The 21281-nt window shown below is 32.5% G+C and overlaps 1 protein-coding gene across 4 annotated transcripts in view; it reads right to left on the bottom strand.

Annotated features, from left to right (window-relative positions):
- The window catches only part of pcm (5'-3' exoribonuclease pacman), a 72010-nt gene extending 54467 nt beyond the window's left edge, over nucleotides 1–17543 (bottom strand). The window contains exon 1 of one of the 4 annotated variants that reach the window (XR_004759257.2): nucleotides 17218–17543. The gene's annotated coding sequence lies outside the window, so the exon portion shown is untranslated. The remainder of the gene's footprint in view (nucleotides 1–17217) is intronic. The other 3 variants (XR_004759256.2, XM_035366779.2, XM_035366778.2) reach the window with 3 other exon arrangements.
- Between the last annotated feature and the right edge of the window lie 3738 nt (nucleotides 17544–21281).

The raw sequence follows: 21281 nt of genomic DNA, 5'->3' as shown, positions 1-21281 counted from the left end.
GACAAATTTACTTTTCACTGCTCTGGTTAAAATTCAAGCGCAGACTGCATGACTGAATGTTACATAAAACATAATAGTTTTTTCGTACCATAGCATATACCATATTAGTTAAAGGTTCATACAGTTCATACCATACCATAATATTATATTCTCTAAATTTTGCATCACGTGAAAGACTTATGACAAGAAATTTTACCAAATCTTAAATATCCATTAAAATTTATTCTTTTGACTTTTATACAGTATCTTCATTTAAAGAACATGAGAATTCCAGACAATTATGATGATTTGTGTAGTTAGAGAAGATGATAATCAACGATATTCAATGCAATTAAGATGATAATTAATGATATTCAATGCAATTATTAACACCCCAAATTTTCATTTGTTTTCATATAACAGCAAAATCCTAGCCATTAGAAATACAGAAAAGAGATATGAAAGCACTGTGTTTTCAATTGATGAGCAAAATTTTTACAGAAACAGCAAAACAATGCTGAATTTATTGCTTTATTCTACAGGAATGGCAAAATGAAATTTAACACATTTAATAATGTAATAAGGTTACATTACTAAATAGTATATAAGCAAAAGCCAAGAAATTTTAAAATTAAAGTCATACATTTTTAAAGTTTTGCAGTATGCAATGAAGTGAATTAAATAATCAAGAGATTAAAAATTAAATCAAAATTAAATCATGAATGTGGTTAACATTCTAACAGGAAATATATCAAAATTGAAATAAAATTAATAAAACACATAAAAATTAAAATTCCTCGGTCTGTAAACAGCAGACAAACTTCCAACAGAGCCATGTTTTTTAATTATACCTTGATGACTGTGAATTCTTGATATAATTCAAAATAAAAATTAAAATAATCAATTAAAGAACTCTGAAAGTGCAACAAAGATAAACAATTTTTTTTTTTTTTGTTGTCAATATTTTTTTTATTTTAAAATTTAATTAATCATTATCAATCTGCTCTAATGTAACTAAAAAATAAATATTACAGTCAAAAATCGTTAATTTGGCCCCCCTAAACCGAAATGATCTATAATCCGGACCTCAAAGCTACAAACTTTCTGCGCATGCGTCTTTACGGCTGCGAATATGCGTGTGCGCAAAATACACTTACGAATGCGCATTTAATGTATAACTAACGGTATAAGCTAAGCTAAAATTATCTAATTCAGTTAATGTTGCAGATTGCGTTTTTCCTTAATCTTCGAATTGGATTCGGCTTATTATTTTTTGTAGACCGTTAGAGCAATTTTATAAAAGTAAGCTTGAACTTCGATTATGTCAAATAGAATTTCTGGTATATATTTACTAATAAGTAAAGGATCTACAAAGCAAAAGTATGTTTCGAAGTTCATTAAACAAAAAGTGGAATTGCTGCAAAAAATGGATAAAGGTATATCGTTTGTTTATCTAAACTTTAATTTTTGTTTATCTAAACTTTGTTTATCTTTAACGCGGCGGATGGCGCGCAATGAATTGGAAGTTGATCTGTCAGCACTATCCTTATCTTCAGGGCAAATGTTTTTATTTTATTTGGCTTATAATTCCTTACTAAATGTAGCATTTCATCTCGATGTACTCCACCTTTGATATAATTTAAATCAAATTCCTCGTCATTATAATTCACTTCCAATAGCAAAGAAAGTAACAGAGGTTATTTAAAACGAAATAATTTCGATTGACAAATTAGTCGGTATTATTCTCGACAACTTGAACAGCAGAACTTTGTAACTGAACAAGAAATTATGTCTGTTTAAAAAATTAAAGAGAATGTATTATCACATAAAAAACGAAACAACTTGCATTGAAAGAAATGTTTAATACAGTAAACAAATAAATATTAAGCTTTTTTTTTTTTTTTTTGTAAATTTTGATACCCTTTAGATCATAATTGTTCTTTATTTCATAAATTACAGTTTCATATTTTTAATTTTATAATTTCTGCACGCCATCTTACCAGATTTAAACTGATGATCTATAATCCGCAAAAATCGATAATCCAGAATCGCCGAAGTCCCGACGAGTCCGGATTAACGACTTTTGACTGTATAAGAATTCTCCAGCAAGAAACTAGAAAAAGCACGGGGCAACTTAAAAGCAATGTGTTACATAAATATTAAATAAATTTTGAACCAAATAAGCTGAACAGCTAAAAACTTTATAAAAATAAAAGTTACATAAGGAACCAAAAGTAAAATATTCCAAGCCAAATTAATTTATTAAAAATAAATTAAAAGTAGAAATTTTTAAATAAAAAAGCAGAAAAAGTTTCCAATCTGAGGAAAAATGAAAAAACATAAAAATAGATGGCTTTTAGACTAAAGTAGAAAAAGGAATAAATAAAACAGAAATTATTCCTTTTTAAAATAATTTATATTTCATATTTTATTTATTCCTCTTTCAGGTTAAAAACTCATTATGCTAAGTTTTTTTTTTCCTCTCGATTTAGAAATTTTTCAGCATTTTTATTAGAAAAATTTCAACTTTCAATTAATTTAATTTCCTTTAAAAAAATTTGATTTGAAATATTTTGCTTTTGGTTTATCATGTTACTTTTGGTTTACAAAGTTTTTTTAGCATTTATGTTTATTTTTTGGTTCAAAATTTATTTAACCACTTGCGCTACAACTAAACTTCACGGTTGCGGTGCTGTGCGCTACAATATAACAAGCGGTAAAGTGTCTCATTTACGCCGCTCCACATCTGCAAGTGCAATCCACAGCTGTCACTCGAGAAATAAACAATCTCGTTGTTAGGCGATGTGTGCACCACGTTATTTTCATTTTTGCGATAAATGCCTATCAACGTGTTGTTCGCGTCACTCGCGCTTTGAGACAAAAGCATCTCGACGTGCATGGCACGTCTTCTTAGCACAAGTAGTTAATATTTATTTAGCATATTTCTTTTAGTTACCCAATATTTGTTTAGCACACTGAATTTAGTTACACAATGATTTTTCCGGTTTCTTCCTCGAGAATTCTTCTTAGAATGCTAATTTTGAGAATTATTTTAAGATCAGAGCAGAATATACCTATGATTAATTAAACTTTAAATTTTTTGTAACATTTCCAGAGCACTTTTATTGTTTTTATTAAATTAATTGGCAATTTCTTTATTTTTTTAATTCTTAATTGCTTTACGAATTAACAATCGTCTAGCTATACAGTACCTGCATCTTATTAAAATCACTTCCATTCTAAATGTATCCGAGTTTACTAAGCAGTTGAGTTTAACAGAGTGATTTGTGTATTGTAAATCATGATATCATTTTTAAACTTTTCAAGTAAAATAATAACTAACACCTAATTCAATAATTAATCCTAAAATAGTAACTAAAATGTATGTTAAAATATTCAGGCAATTTTGAAATTCACTTTTTTTTAATTTTTTATAAATATTTTCATAATTATGTTCCTAATAAAATTAAATCTCTTACAATTATCCTACCTGTGTTTGTTTCGTGTTGTTCAACAACAGTTTTTGAACTGTATTCTCAATTTTGTAAAACTGCTGGTAGATTTTTTGTTCCAATATTGTTGTGAACCATTATATATACTACACACGAATCATCATAACTTCCTCGCTGATGTCTGAAACTTTAGCTATAGTTGCAATTCCTCTGAGGCTTCTTGTACATAAAAATCACATAATCAAAAGTAGTTCTTAAATTAATTTTAAGAGATTAACCCTCTGCATTGGCTACAATATGCATGATCTGTAGCAGAGATATTGACTTAAGTATCTTCCTTGAACATGCTTGCATTTTTCACAAAATTCAATTATGTTCATCATTTTCTGAATATCTTTACTATAATGGCATTTGAAAGCATTTATAACCCTGACCTAAAGGCTGAATGTTAGAAACTACAGTTGCAGGAAACAATACTAATGTTTAAGAGAGAGATAATAGGTGCATGCACTCACTGTACAGCTATTTAATTGGTAAAAATTATTTCAGTCCGCAGTCCCATTTCAGAAGAAAATCAGTCAAAATACTTCTCGACTTGCACGAGTTCTTGCTGCTATGGTAGAGGTAAATTCTCAACTCCTTTCAAACATCAAGATTTTCTGCTTTGGTTTACAGCCAGTGCTGTCTTCCTAATTGGTGGATCGAGATTGTGCATTAATAACACAGTAACTCATTCCCTCAGTTTCTTAAGCCAGCTGCTATTTCACTTTTCGTGTTAAAGTGTGTTCCACTAATATTCTGCAGTGCATCAGTTTCACCTGTGTTACAAATTTCATGTGGCTTCTCCAACTGATAAGCCAGGTGATACAAAAGTCTCTTCTAGCATTTAGCTAATTAATGAAAGAAAGCTCTAGAGATAGAAACGCTTTTTAGTTTTATAGCATGAAACCATTTTAGAAAAGCATTTTCAACCTTTCTTGATTTTCTGTCCTTTTTGCACTTTCTTGAGAAAGAAATTTTTTCTGTCAGTCTTCATTAATTATAATTCCTTGTTTGAGTAAATTGCACCAAATTTTTTTGCTTGGCAGTTTTTAAATGTCGCAAATTAAGTGCACAACAAATTAAAAGAATGCTTCTTCCCATGATTTATTCAGATTTCAAAATTTACCTTTCTAGCCAGCAGAACACTGCCCTCTGTCTGTCCATCCACTTAATCATTACAAGCATTTGCCTTCTTTGCTTTTTCTTCAGTTCTACAGTTATCATGATCTTTACATTCAGAATCTGTATGTACAGTAATCCTAAGAAGCATTTCATGAACTCTTTTTATTACTCTTTATGAACATATTGTGTCTATTCCAAAGAGAACATTTTTAATATGAAAACCTTCAACAATAAAAAAAAGTTGCACTTCCATCTCTTACCCACTGGTATTTGAGATGGTACCCTCATTAATTTACAACGTCTTTAAAGATTTGTTTTTGTTAATCTTAAAATAAGGGAATTCTGCTCCTTTGAAGCCAAAGAATTCTCGAAAACAAAGAAAGAATTCTCAAAAGTACCAACTTACAGGTACTCACAACTCGCTGGGAGAAGAAACTTTCGGTCAAACCCGTTTTACTGAAGCACTACATACTTGATCAATAAAGCCATGCATTAAATGAATCAACTATGAAAAGCTTTGATAGGTACAAATAGGATACTTTGGCACTGAAATATCAATTGTTTGCCAATTTGAGTTTAAGCAGCAGGGATGGGTTTCATAAATGGTGGTTTTTCTATTGATTTGTTTTGGTTACTAAACATTTGAATGCATTAAGCAGCGAGTTTTAATAAGCTGTGGGTCCTTTAATTAAAAAATGTGGCTCTGTTGAAAATTCTTCAACTGCTCCTTGAAAAAAACAAAGAATTTTAACAATTTTTTACATATTTTATATCAACTTTAATAACTTTATTGAACAACTTTTTTTTCCAATTTTGATATGTATATTTTCTGTTAGAATTTTAACCACTTTTATGATTTAAATTTTATTACTTGATCATTATATACTTAGCACAATGAAATATGAATGAATGACCCTTTATTGGTTGAGCATCGGGATGGGTATTTGTATGTGTTTGGGCAGTTGATGTCATTTGGTAGGGTAACCTAGAATAAGGGAACTAATAACAGCTGCCTTGTCCCATGCTTTATTTAGTAGCCCTTATCACGAATGAGAGGAGTGTGCCCATCTATATTGAGCAACATATAATAATAAAGTTCCTCATCTGTGAAAACGTGAAACCAGTAAAAATATACCGCAGACTGCATACCCTATTCGGGGAAGCTACCCTTTCACGGTCAAGAGTAAAGTAAGATGCAACAAGCTCAAGCAAGGCTGTGAATGTGTTGAGAATTAAAGTCATTCTTGTCGTCCTAGCACCAGTGTGACTAATGGAAACACTGCACATATTCGTAAGCTTAATGAACATGATCGACACTGCACAGTGCTTCAAATTTCAGAACTTGCTGTCAGCTATGGAAGTATCCACAAATAGTCCTCAGAAAACAGTTGCGCTTCAGAAAAATCTCAACTCGTTGGGTTCTGATGATAAAAAAGCTTCACGAATTCGCATTTCTCTCTTGCTTCAAACTCGTTCTGAAGAAGAAGAAGAGGAAGCTTTGCTGGATTACGTAAGAATGCATGAGATGAATTAATTTTGAAAAGATGCGAGTCCAATAATACATATTATGAATGATTTCGAGTTTTAAAACAGAAAAGGGAGATATACAATTAAAATAAAGAATTACAGGGCTATTGCTAATTTAAGTTATAATTTTGATTTATATATTTTATAGTTTACACACACACACACACACACACATATATATAGGGTGTCTCAGTAGCAAGTTTCAGAATTTCTAGCAGGGGTTGGGTGCAGCCTGGTGATTTGGAATCATACAGTAATGCAGGGTCGAAATGCTTTCCTGATGCACTGGTGTACATAGAAACATCAGAAATTAAAAGATGGCAGGTGAGATAATATTCATTTTAATAATAAATTTATATGAACAAAAGTAACATGAGTCAAAGATACTCTTCAAAGTTTCATCCAGTGACTTCAATACACGCCTCACATCTATGGGGCATGGAATTCCAAATATTCTGGAATATTCTAGACATATTTCGAATTTCCTGAGCAGCTACTATGATTCATGCAACAGCCTCCTCGGAGTTGTCAATACAGATGTCATAAACCAGTGTCTTCATATACTGGTTAAAAGAAGAATCATAAAAAAAAAAAAAAAAAAAAAACATACAAGAATTTAAAAAAAAAAAAAAAATCAAGACCTGATAGATCCTGTGACCAAGCAGGCCAACACACCAGAGCACGTTCAATCCACAGTAAGACAAATCTGCAATCTACGTGGGTACAAACATTATGGTCCCATCATGTTGGAACCATATTGTCTGTCATATTGATGCAGAAATATGTTCGTGATTTAAAAGTTGTGGCATGACTTGCTACATATAGATCATGTAGTTAAAGCTGATTAGAGGAAAAGATTCAAAGCACAAAATGCCCAGAGATGGGCATTCACTTCAAATATTTCTTGTGTAATTTACCTTATCAATAAATATCATACTAGCGGAGAAATGGAATTCTACTCAAGCGAAATTTTTTCTCAATGACCGCACGTTCTTAACTAACAGTAGAGAATTTTTTTGAATTTGAATTAAACTATAAATACATACTATAAATTTCACTATCTGTTAGCTGATTGATTGGTGGGACACTGTCATTGTAATGAAATACTTCTGCTATATCACCTACATTTATTACCACTTCTATATAAATTCTTTTAATTGGAAAATTTTACTTTTTGTTTGCGATATCCAAAAACCTTCAAATTTGCAGCTATCATCATACAGCTTAGAGTGTCGTGAATTTAGAGTAACTGATAATAACACTTGGTAAAGAATTAAAACACAATTCATTTGCCAGTATTACAAGTTCCAAAGACATGTTTACAGTTGTTGAAAAACTGCGATAAACAGGCTGAAACAACCAGAAATACAGCCTTCAATCTATAACAGTGAAGACAGCATCATGGCAAAGCACTAAAGCACAACTCCCGACATGGTCGATCGCTCTCAAGCTAAACTCTGAACTCAAGATACTACTACTCTACTGAATTCAAGATACTACTATTAGTCATACAGGCAGGGTACTCTATTGAACTCAACGACACTCTGAACATAAGACACTACAACTCCACTGAATTTAAGATATTACTACTCACTCGTATAGGCATGGTAAATATAGCTCCAACTTACCTTCGAGCATATTCTAGGAAAAACAGCTAAGAATGTGTTTGCTCCGTCTATGGCATATTGCCAAGTCTGTCACCAAATTCAGCGATTTCCCGACAAATCTGACAAACCTGCCTTTCTCTGCCACTTTCTGGTAACCCTAACCCAGCTTTGCAGGGAAGCTATTATAACGCAGCTGGGCATTTCGCAACACTATGATAGAATGGTTACTACTCTTATATATGCCCTCAGATGCATGGCGCTGCCAAATGTAGCGATATGTGTTCTGCGCAGATTTCTGATGCAATTGGTTCTGCGATGCGCCAGAAATCAGCGATGGTTTTTAGTGCGATGTTATTTGTATGGCAACCCTTTTAAACATTGAAACTTTATTTTGCTGGAGTGGGTTTGGTGGGCATTTTGTTGCAATGAAAGACATGGTGGTAAAATGTCAGTCGCATATTATGGATTGTGTGCAAAGTAAATTTAGCATTAAAAGGTATGATGTTGGAGTTGTTAACGAGTCTTGTTCACAGGTGTGTTTACGCGGATAGAAGTGTATTTTTGGAATTTCTGTGGGAGTGAGCACTTCTGAACAGATTTTGGTATGTCCATGTAAATTTTAAGAACTGTTGAGTGGGATAAATTGAAAATTTGTTTGTAGAATATTTGATGAACGTGCTTGTGTTTCTTGTTTTGAATTGTTTCGCTGATGTTTGAAACTGATATTTCTGCTGTTTGAAGAAGCATTCACAATGGTAAGTGCATTATATTTTATTGCTGTTCTTATTTCATACAATGTTATGTTCTGCTAAATTGAATTTTTTTTTTTTTGTTTTTTTTTTTTTTTGACACGGCCGGCTCGCCGGCTCGTGTCGTTTGTTGTTGGAAGGGTTGTGCCCGCTTTTCTTCATAAGGTTCAACAAACCAGGAAGGGCTGCGCCCGTATAAAACAAAACAAATAAAACAATGTTATGTTCACTGTTTTTTTTTTTTCTATGAATTTCTGTCATTATGGTTGTTTTTTGAATTGTTTGTAATTTATTTTAGTTGTTTTAGGTTATTTTGTTGATTTTTGCACAATGCCGAGGCTGTGCGCGATGCCTAGTTTGTGCAATTATCTGACTTTTTTTCAAATTAAAACAGAATGCTGTGTACATGGTATTGTTTGAAATTTATATTTATGTTAGTTTATTTTAGCGAGGTGTGTGAAATTCCTAGATTCCTATGCTGCATACATTGTGCAATTTTCTGTTATGTTAGTTTATTTTAAAGACAACCAACAATACAGCCTCCTTCTTCTTTAGAGAGGTGTGCGTAATTCCTAGATTCCTAGGCTGCCTAGATAGTGCAATTTTCCAATTTTTTTTTTTTTAAGTTAAAATAGATCACTGTGTACATGGATTCTTGTCAAATATTTCTGGTCAGAAACTTTACGTATTTGCTAATAATAATAATAATAACAGCTGGTGCTTGGAAGGTACAGATACTGAACGTCTGATTTCAAACTTTGTACTGTATTCAACTCTACTGAAAATTTGTCCTTGAAAAAAATAATTCACCTATTGTACACATATATAAAAATGACCATAATAATAAGTTTATAGAACATTTAGCATATGAAGTCAATCTCACTTGAATAGAAAATATGCCCATCAGCAGATGAGTGGTTAAAATCTTTGAACATTGGTAGCTTGACCTGAAATCAAATCTGTGTGAACTTGCTGGATGCATGTAACTTTTCTTCATTTGTAACAAAAATATGAGCGAGTTTCACATATAAGGTCCTCAATGAAGATACTATTTCCCACAGGAAAATAGCCCTTGAGTGCTTTGCAATAATCCAAATAAACAACACCAAATCAACTGGAAAAAATGATGTTCGAGATATTCCTCTCACCTTTCATGGCTAAATTTTACATTTGTCCCAACTAGTTACATATCTAAAACTAGCACAGCTATTTCTTATTAATCAACACAGTTTGCAGGCTGAAGTTTCTAGTGATCAACACACATCCTCAGGCAGAGATATTAGTTCTCATAATCTCAAATTTCAGCTTGTATTGATAACTGTTTTGTTTGATGTTGAACTATATATCTACACACTTTGGATATTTAAGAAAGACTACAATACATGCCAAATGGTCTAACAGAAAAGTATAGTACTTTTTGAGGTGTCAATTGTAATGCCATTTTACCCAAAAATGCTAGGGGGAAAACTGCAAACATAAATGTTGTAATTGAAATTTACATCCTAATAGGATTTTTGAAGTCATTGTAGTTTACAAACATTTTTTCAATTTAATGCCATGCACTAACAGGCATGTCATTCAACAGGTATACTGCTTAATATTACACAAAACAGTTTTTTTTTTTTAATCAAGTCTTGAATGAATTTAAAGGGAATTATTTTTGAAAACCCAATCATTTATTTGCAATAAAATAATTTTTTACCTGTAAAATCAGATATATTACTACAGAAGTTATTCTTTCAAAATAAGTTGTGTAAAATAGATATCAAGTATCGAAAGATGGCTAAATAAATATGATTTAAATATTTTTGAAATGTCTATATGCATTTAAAATATATCTGATTATGTATATTGATTACAAAATGCAAAGCCCATAAGAATTTTAGAGGTTTACTTATACCCCATGATCTCAGGTTCCTACAACAGGTGTATACCTTCCCAGATTAAAACAAAAATACTAGGCAAAAAAAAAAGTAATACCTCCTTTAACTTTGATTTCTATGAAACTGCACAAGCTCATTTATTTCTTATGCATGTGAAGCAAATACAAATATTTACTAAGATAAGAATATTTTTTGCTGATTGTTAATTAAAAAAAATAGTCTTGGTACTTACGTTTATATTATAAAAAGAATATGTCGAAATGTTTTCGTTTTTTTTCGTTGTCTGTATTGTCTTATCTTTATCTATTTTCAGATACATTTTGTAAAAATATTTGGTAATTGTAAAATTATTATAATAAGAAATATCGATACTTTTCCATTTCATTGGCACAAATCTCGCCAAGCAGACTTTGTTGGCGACAACATACAGTTTACACATAAAAAATATTAACAAATGTTAATGCTAAGAATTTTTTATTTTGAAGGCATAAGCATTTTAATATGGTTCAAAATTTTGTAAAAAGCCAATAAATAAAGACAATAAATTTGTAAAAAGACATTAATTTAAGAATTTACTATGCTTTAATGGTTCAACATCCTGATTCGCCGGTTCGTGTCATGTGACCCCAAGTGATCTCATCTCATGTAAACTACACTACAAAAATCTAATTCTCTCAGTAATTATCTACATTAATTTCAAGTTAAATCTTAATTTGGAATACAAGTTTAAATGCGAGAATTATTTAAATTCATATGAATAGCTTACTCAGAAATTACGTAAAACCGCAATGCTTTACTTTGCTAGTGCATTCTCATTAGAACTGATGAACTTAACACTTCATTTTGCCTTTTCTATATTTTCGCCTTCGGGTGAGTGGTGTGATTGCATTCTAGTTGACTTTATTACCACAAATAGTCTTAGAGCATAAAATTGAACTATCTTGTAATTGCATGCCAGTATTGAAAGAAACAATCAATCTGACAAGAAATGGCTGCGACTTGTTTTGAAAATGAGGCATAAAAGGTTACCAGCACAGATATTCCGTTTGGTATCAGTTGAACCATTCTTGGTGACTTTATCGTTTATGCCAGCAAAACAGAAAAAGGTTAATCTTTAGAATATGGTAACAGGTAGCGACATTTTGGTAAGGCGATAAAGGTTACTAGCTAGGACTTTAGCAATAATCTGAAAAGTACACAGTTCGAATCACAGATTATTTTGTCTCAGAGAAATGAGATATTATGAGACACGTCATGTGACATTTTCCTGAAAATTCCGAACGTGATTTTAGCTAATAAGCACTTAGAAACAATTTCGCTGCTAAACTGCAGAATTGCCCACTTATTTGTTTGGCGCTTTTTACAAGAGTAAGAAGAACTGGATTTTTGTCAATTTTTGGCTAGCAGATTGTTGGAAAAAGTGTTAAAAAAAAAAAAAAAAAAAAAAAACATGCGTTTACTTCGTGAAAACAAAATGGCGTCCAAAACAAAACTAGCAAGTTGCTGTAGCAGGGTTGGTCACCAAAAAATCGCCAAGTTACCATAATGTAAAGATTCACCCAGAAAAGTACCATTGTCTTGACTATATGGTTACAAGGGATCTGACAATAAAGACTGCTGGCTGTAAGTGTGAAGGTGATTTGCAGTTTCATACGACAAACATAACCTAAAAACAGTAACAATTTAACTATCTTAAACACAAAAAAAAAAAAAAAAAATCTTCAAGTGCCCATGGCTGTTCCCAAATGTTAACTTATTTAATTTACTATCAATTAAAAAAAATTAGGTTCTCCTGCCCCATAACGTTCCAATTACATTATGTGTCGGTTATGTGGGACTGTACATTGAAAGGGGCAATTTTCAGAACCGGTACATTTCCAGGAAACCCACATAGCTATGTTACCATTTTCACTTACTGCAAAGACTTGAAGGCTGATCTTTAGAATATGGTAACTGGTAGTTTGGCGACATTTTGGAGGCGATAAAGGTTACTACCTGGGACTTTGGTAATAATGTGAGCAGTACTCAGTTCTGATTACGCATTATTTTGTGTGAGGGAAATGAAAGATCATGGGATATGTCATGTGATATTAATGGATGAATTACGGTTCTTTAATCGGAAAAGGGGGGAAATCGGGAAAAAATCTGGAAATTTTGTAATTGGCTTTATTCTGTGTTGTGTGAAACAGTGTTCGTTAATTTTTGGATCCCATGGCCCTAACTAAAGTGAATTCGAAATGGGTATTTAGTGGGATTGAAAGAGTTAGTAATAAGTGTTTCTTTAAGGTTGTGTGAGATAGAAGTAAAGATGTTTTATTAAGTTATTTATTTTACCTGGTACCTTGCTGTGAACTATAAGTATGATTTTAAAGATCCTGAAACAGAAATAAGAAAAGTTTATCGGACACGTAATCAAGATTCTGAAAAAGATTAGGTAAGTTAGTATTTTTAATTATTTGAGGATATTATTTTTATGCATTGTTCTAAATGTAAGGTGGAAGTAAAGTAATTTGCGTAAACATGCATGGAAATAATTTAAATATTTAACACTAAGTATTTGTAACCATTTGTAATGTTTGCGGTATGAATTAGTTAGTGACGTTAATAGATAATGTAGAGGTAAAAGTTTTTGGATATTTTATTTATTTTATACGGGGAAATGTTCATATTTGGAAAGGGTATATACTTTTTCACGATCAGGTAATTTCATATATGTTCTTTTTACCGGGTTTAAAGATTCAGAAAATTGTTATGCATTTTCGTGAAATTTTTCTAATTTATGAGAAAAAAGCAGTGTACATGGATATAGTGAAGAGTGTGCGCAATGCCATTTTTGTGCAATTCTGGGATGTTTTTTTAAGTAAAAATAAGTCGACGTGTACATGGTTTAGTGATATTTTAATTAAATGATAGTTATTTTGTGAATTTTATGTTTGTAGGAATTTGGTATACGTTTTAGTTGAAGTAAACGTGCATGGAAATAATTTAAATATTTGACACTAAGTATTTGTAATGTTTGCGGAATGAATTCGTTGGTGACATTTATAATATAAGAGATAATTGAGAGGTAAAAGTTTTTGGATATTTTATTTATTTTATACGTGGAAATGTTCATATTTGGAAAGAGTATATACTTTTTCGCGATCAGGTAATTTCATATATGTTCTTTTGGTACTTCTCCGTTTCGCCGGCGCAAATCTCGCCAAGCAGACTTTATTGGCGACAACATACACACAAAAAATATTTAAAAAATGTTAGTCCTAAGAATTCTTTTTTTGAAGGCATAAACATTTTAATATCGCTTAAAATTTTATAAAAAGCCAATAAATAAAGACAATAAATTTATAAAAAGACATTAATTTAAGAATTTACTATGCTTTCATGGTTCAACATCCTGTTTCGCCGGTTCATATCACGTGACCCCAAGCGATCTCATCTCACGTATACTACTCTACAAAAATATAATGCTCTCAGTAATTATCTACATTAATTTCAAGTTAAATCTTAATTTGGAATACACGTTTAAATGCAAGAAATACTTCAATTCGTACGAATAACTTACTCAGAAATTATGTAAAACTGCAGTGCTTTACTTCGCTAATGCATTCTCATTAGAATTGATGAATTTAACCCTTGACTTTACCTTTTCTATATTTTCGGCTTCGGGTAAGCGCTGTGATTGCATCCTAATTGATTTAATTGCCGAAAATGGTCTTAGACATAAAACTGAACTATCTGAATGAGGCGTAAAAGGTTACCAGCGAGAATATTCCGTTTGGCATCGGTTGTACCATTATTGGCGACTTTATCGCTTGCGCCGGCAAAACGGAAAAGTACCGTTCTTTTTACCGGGTTTAAAGATTCAGAAAATTGTTATGCATTTTCGTGACATTTTTCTAATTTATGAGAAAAAAGCAGTGCACATGGATATAGTGAACAGTGTGTGCAATGCCATTTTTGTGCAATTCTGGGATGTTTTTTTAAGTAAAAATAAGTCGATGTGTACATGGTTTATGTGTATGTGTTATTTTGAAAAACGCATAAGGAGTATGGTATTGTGCACTTTTTCCCAATTTTGCAGTGAATGTTTGTCATGATGAAGCAGTTTTGTTAGATAAAATTTAGATTGGGATCACGTGATCCTTCAAAAGCAGCTCTTTCATCTGATTGGTTGATCTCTACCCGAGACAGAGCTCTAGCCAAGACATTTTCGGCGAGATTTGAAAAAATTCCGCATAGCCTATATATCGTTTCCGTAGCTAGGTGGGACTTTGCTTCGAGCGGGGCTCTTTTTTTTTTCCTAGGAATCCTCCTGTTTAAACCAGTGCTACTGGAATCTTGTTTCTCAGAAAAGTCCCGTCTAGCAGGGACTGTTGCTAGAAGTGATAACCTCTTTAGAAAGCATGGAATTTGACATATGTAAATACAGAATTTTGCAAATGTTTTTGTCACTAATTTATTGGGTGTGTTTAAAGTGCTTGAAGATGCAGGGGGGAAACAGCAGGTGAAATATTTTCCTGTCAATAATTTGTTTTATAGTTCCAGGACCCCTTTTCTCACCACTTAACATTTTCCCTTTTCTCACCACTTAACATTTTATAACTTTTGGACTGAAGAACAAATTTCCATCAGATGGTGCAACAAATAGTTAAATATGTATGAAAATCAAAAAGTAGCAATATTTAATTCTATAATACTAGCAGTTGCCAAATTATGATCTCAAGAGAGATTGATAAATGTTATTTTCCTTCATACATTGTATCTTTTAACATTTCAAAGCTAAGCTTGCCATAGCATTTTTTAATCTTCAAAAAATTAAGTTTAAATGTTGCCAGTGAATTTTCAGGGATCACTTTAACAAGGAAATTCCAAACTTTAACAAAAAAATGATTTCATAACTTTTTGTGGTGTTAACCCTTTCCAGCACACTACCTTTTAAAGTTGGAATTTCGATTTAAAAAAAAAAAAGTACGCAGTCTAATGGCCTAAAGGAGTGCACAGGTCAAATTTTGTTAAGATAGCACTTATCGTTAAGACACAAACCTATCTTGTTCATTTGCGGTTTTGCAGCTGAAGATGATGGTTCGGTAAAACCATCGAAACTAGTCCTGTGAAAATTTTGTGAATTAACGCTGATTTTTGTTGTTTGACTTCTGAATCAGCACTTATCGTTTTAATTCTGTGGGTGTGCTTGAACAGGGCACACTGACTGAATAGAGATTCGAAAAGAGTGCTGAAACGAGCATTGCTGGGAAGAACATAAAAGAGTAAGAAATTTTGCCTACAAATTAAAAAACACTAGATTCTGAATACCGTAGCAGATTTAGCGTTACCTATGGTGTGCCACGGGAAGACCTGCTACTTTACACACCCCCTAAAAGGCTGTTTTTTTGGTTATACGATGATTACATGCGTACGAATGGGGAAAAAAACGCAACTTCGGTAACTTGGCACAAATATCTATTTACAAAATCGAACCAGTGTACACGTGGTTCTATACATACATATTAACATAAACACTTTAGCATAACTTGGTCAATTTTTACAGAAGGAAAAAAATAACCTGTAGTTGAAAAAATTACTTGCATACATATTTTTTATTTTAATTATGTTAATTAGTCAGAATATATTTCAATAAATCTACTTCTAAGCAGCTTTCTGTTTCTTTTGTTCTGGTAGAAACTTCATTCCATCGCTTTAAAAATAGATTCAAACCATTTGTTCCTTTTACCGAATATGCAGTAAAATGCAAAATTCCTGCAGAAATTTTACCAAAATTTTTTCCTACTTCAGGCAATTTTTACAGGCATTTAAGACTTTTTGTCTTAAATATTAATCATTTTAGATTGGGTTTTAAAACCAAAAAAATCACAATTTGTATATAAAACCCAATGGAACTTGAAATACAATAAAAAAGATTGCATACGAAATGATTATGTTTCTTACTGAAATCTAAGAATTGCTATCTGCGTGGTTATCGCAATATAAGAAAAAAGGAACTTGGAGCAATAAGAACAGATTTTGCAGCAACCATACAATTCACATGCAATGCCAAAATTTTATAAACTTTTATTGAGATGATTGAGTTAATACGAAAGATATACATGCTCTGTTTGGGAATGATGCAAAAAAAAAAAAATTATTTTTTATATTCTTTTTTCTCAAATTTGTAAAAAATTACTTTTATATATGTGTATCTAAAGGAAACAATAAATAATTCTTTTCACACTCCATTCGTTCTTTAAGAAAAACAGCACTTCTACCTACCTTTCCTTCTGTCAATTAACTGAAAAGTAAAAACACGTATTGTGCGGAAGATACATCAAATGAAATTCTTAAAAGAGGAAAGATAACTATACTATTTTGGCGGTGTTTACATTTAGCGAATTCTCAGGGGAAGTGCTACCCGAAAATTTCAGCCCTGCTTTTGTACTTTTCACAATTTCTTCACATAATATAAACTTCCCATCAAAATACCCTTCCTTCTTCATAAGAAATATACAGATGTGATACTGAAAAACTGTGTACGTAGCAAAAGCAATGATAAGAATTTAAACATAACGTGTCACTCTGAAGACTACCAATCATTTGGGAATTTGTACCGGCAGTCAGTTGCATATTTAAATAATTTTAAGACATATAAAAAAGAAACTGTGAAAGGTTATTAACTTCACGAAAAATATCTTAACAGTCTAATTAAAAATTTAGTTTCAATCTCTTTTACTAAATCTATAACACATAAATACGTGGTAACATAATTTATAAAAATTAACAATGAACACCGATTTCCAAAGCGCAATTAGGTCGTCTACATAAACTATACAAAAATAAAATAAGAAACTCTTGATAGACTTACTTAGAAATTACACTCTCAAAACTTTAATATTTTGCAAATACTATGAAATAAAAACACAAAATTACCTTCAAAACAAATTACAGCGTTTCAGTACAAAGTATTATGTTGATGCCAAATTAGGAAACAAAAAAATGACTTTTTATACTTTCTTTTCAAGGAAGTTACAGCGCCGTTAGGCAACATAAAACTGAAATACCAGAGACATTACATAGCTCATTACATCGTCATGCATTCAAACAACTGGTACAACTGATTTTACTATAAATGTCGATCTCAAACAAATGATAATGAACAGAGTCGGCTCCGCAAGGAACTCAAACTGCTCTTTAATGTTACAGCTCACTCCTAACTTATGACTACTGCGTGGCACGAATAATGTTAAATTAAAATCTTACGCACATCTCGAATTTTGAAAAAACAATTTTTTTTATGCTTTTTACACCTCTCAGAAATCTCATGAATTCATGCGACAAAAAAACTTATTCAGGGAGTGTTTCTTACCCTCAATGCTCAAGAACTGTTCATATCTCATGATCAAGCAATCTAATTCTAAAGTTATAAGGCAAATCTAAGCTTAATTACAGAAATATTTCATGCAATCCACAAACTTTCGCTATATATATTTGGCTATTTGTCAGTCAACTGTCTACATCTGAAAGTTTTCAATATTTATTAACTACCACTGACAAATACATTGTATGGCCGGAAACATTTCTCTTGTACGATATATCTGCCGAATCTGCCGCTCGGCAATTTATCTCAGGCTGGATTTCAATATTTGATATGCCAGTTATCACACACAAAAGTCGAAAGATGTAATCACCAGAGTACTCACCCAGTTCTTCGTGAATTTTATTATTTCTGACGTACCATATGATATATTTGTCTCAAGATGCAATTTTGAGCCGTTTGTAATGTTTTGCAATTGGTGCAGAAGGAATATGCCCAAATTGGGTAGGTGTAACGAAGCATAGGGCGCAAGAGGTTTTGTATGTGAATAGCTTATTATCAATTGATAAAAAGCTGTTTCGGGCAATTAAAGGGTATAGTTTTACTTTACGTGTTCGGAACTTCTGGAGAATAGAGTGAACGTGTGAGGACTATTTTTTGGATCAAGGATCACCACAAGTTAAGTGACTCGCCTCGGCCAGGAAAATTCGTTCACATTAATTTCAGTTTTCAAGTTCACAAGCCAGATCTCTAATGCATTTTTGTGACTTTGTGGCAATGCTGGACAAAAAAAAAATCATTTTGTAAGAGAATTGCAGTATCCTTAACATAAAATGGGTCCTTAACATAGTGCTGGTGTTTGCGGGATGTTGTTCTCATTTAAGTTGAATAGCGTAAGCGCCACTAAGGAACCCTGTTGCACATTGATTAGAACAGCACGGGAAGAAAAGTGTTTTGCACAGGCACTACACTATAATTCAATAAACTCAGGAACAATGGACTGTATTATATCTCACTTTAATTCTCATTAATTTACATAGTTCTTGGCCACTCGAAGCCACGAATTCTCTCACACGCTCTTAGCTCACAATCTCATGTCACAAACTCCAAGAGCTCAAGGAGCATGCGCCGACGCTAGTAATGAAATGCGCGCGCAGGCGCAACAAAAAGTATGTTTTTGAAATGCGAACGCCATAGTTTCTACCCTTTAGGTAGACCTTATTAATGCTTGTGATGTCGCCCAGTAATCCCAGGGTAAGTAATTTGTGAATGAGGCCTTCCAACCAAACCCTATCAAAAGCTTAACCAGTGATCAATGTTGACATTCCATTTGCATCTCTAAATAACCTTGTTGTGATCTTAGACGCAGCTATGAGATGAACGTTTGCATTTATGTTTTTTATGAGTTTTGAATGCTATCAACATGTCATCAGTTGAAGGCACATACACCATTTAAACCTCTAAGTAACCTCATCAGTGAATCGTTGAAATGTGCTGGAAGCATTGCACAGGTCAAATTGAATTCAAGTAAGTCTGATGAAAAGCTTTTACCAAGTCCATGTGAGAAAATATTTTAGTATTGTGGAGTTCACTCGTAAAGTCAACAATACTGGGAATATAGTACCGATCTTTTACAGTCTGCGCGTTTAAGGAGCGATAATCACTAACAGGACGACAGTTACCCCTTTCCTTTTTAGGAAAAATATGAAGCGGTGAGGAACAGTTGCTGTTTGATGAGAGCATATAAATAAAAATATAAAATTAAAAAAATCAGTAATAGTTAAAATAAATAAATATCAAGGCAATTCAATTTTATACATTCGTCAGTTAAGCGACGATTTCAGGTTTTAAAATAAAATAATGCAAGAAATCAGCACCAATTACAGCAGTAGAAACTATATAAAAGTAAACAAATATAAAAAGGAAAACACAAAATTTCTTATTAAACCAAAATCAAGTGATAACAAGTTTTGACGATAAACCTGAATGGGTGTGTTGTTGGCGGCATTAGAAGTTTGGATCGGAGTCTGTCTTTTTTCATATTAATTAGCAGGAATTAAAGTTGCATCAGAACATATGTCAGGAAGAAAATTCACTTTTGATTTTTGGCCTCATATAAATAGGCGACGAGAAGCTGATGGCAGGATATACGTCGCCACTATACCTACCCGCTAGCATTTGCCTGGCACGAATATGGCGGTGTACACTTTCTGCTTTTGATTTGAACTGCTGATGATACTAGCAAATATCCAAAGCAGCTGCGGCTTAAGAATTTGATGACAGATATGTCGATTACATTGTTTACGAGAATGATTTCTCAACCTTTTTCAGGAATTTACTTCTTAACGGTGTTCTTTTAACTCCTCTAGAAGACGAGATTCCCTATTACAATATCAGTATTAGAAGAATTCTAAGCTTAGCTTACCTCGGATGGAGTAACTCCCAAGATTCCATCAACCACCTCAGCAGCTTTTTGTGCTGACAGTGGGGAAATGGATTACAGAATTGCTTGAGCGTTTGTAGATAATTACTGTAAAAATGACTCTGACATAAGAGAGTCGGCAATAGTATACGACTCGGTGCTGCATTACACGAAGCAATTCGTTAAGCTTACGGTCACCTAAGGACCCATTTACACTAGCGGAACTTTGAGCCTAAGAAACGCAGGCGAATTTGAAGACTCGTTTAAGAGCTTTTAAACAGCAATTTTTTCGTATTATGAGGAAATATTTAACTCTTAAACTCTTGAATAATGTTATAAGTTAGGCTGTTTATTTAAATGTGTACATATTCAGTTTCAGTTAAAAAAAAAAAAAAAAGAGTAACATTTTCGCCATTTAGTGAAACTAGCAACTTCCGCGTGCATTTCTTAGACTGAAAGTTCCGCTGGTGTAAATGGGCCTTTACTGTTCTTCAGCTAATAAGCGGCGAATTTCTTGAGTTTTGGTCTCTCCGCATCTGGAAATGGTGTGCTTCTTCAGTTGCGTATAAAGATCTGTCTTGTCAGGATTTACGATGATATCGCGAACCATGGACCATCAGGTGGTAGATGAGAAACACAATAGTATATTTTGTTTTCGATTCAGTGATGCAGCTATGAGATGAACGCTTGCATTTCTATTGTTTTATTTACAGCACACAGAGAGTGTAAGAGTGACTGCAGCACCACTCCTCCTGAACTAAAATAGTGAAAATGTGTTCACTATTGATGTAATATAGAATTCTATATTTTATTCAGAAGTACTAGATTGATTTAAACTCTAAAGCATGTTCTTTTTTATATTACAAATCAGATGTCGTTTAGAAAATACAAAGTTCAAAATTCTAAAATCACACAGCTTTCTGTTTTTTTCTTTTTTTAGATTTCAATTAAACATCTGGCCATCCTTTCAGTCACTCTGTCACGTCTAGTTCTTTCTTCACAACCCAATGTTTCTGCGTTAGCGGAGTTTGGAAGCTGATGCTCTAAAGTGTGATCTTGAAAAGCTCTAGGTGTCAGGTTATAATTATTTTATACCCACTTTCTTTGCGAAAACTTCTTGTTATGTTTCTTTCATATTTTGTTCAGAAACTGAAGTTTTCTTCCGGTCTTTAAATTCTTTCATTGTTGCTTA

Source organism: Stegodyphus dumicola, chromosome 12 (genome assembly GCF_044657685.1).
Source record: "Stegodyphus dumicola isolate Sdum_Otavi_A_Nest chromosome 12, ASM4465768v1".
Lineage (NCBI taxonomy): Eukaryota > Metazoa > Arthropoda > Arachnida > Araneae > Eresidae > Stegodyphus > Stegodyphus dumicola.
This window is presented reverse-complemented; position numbering and strand designations above follow the sequence as displayed.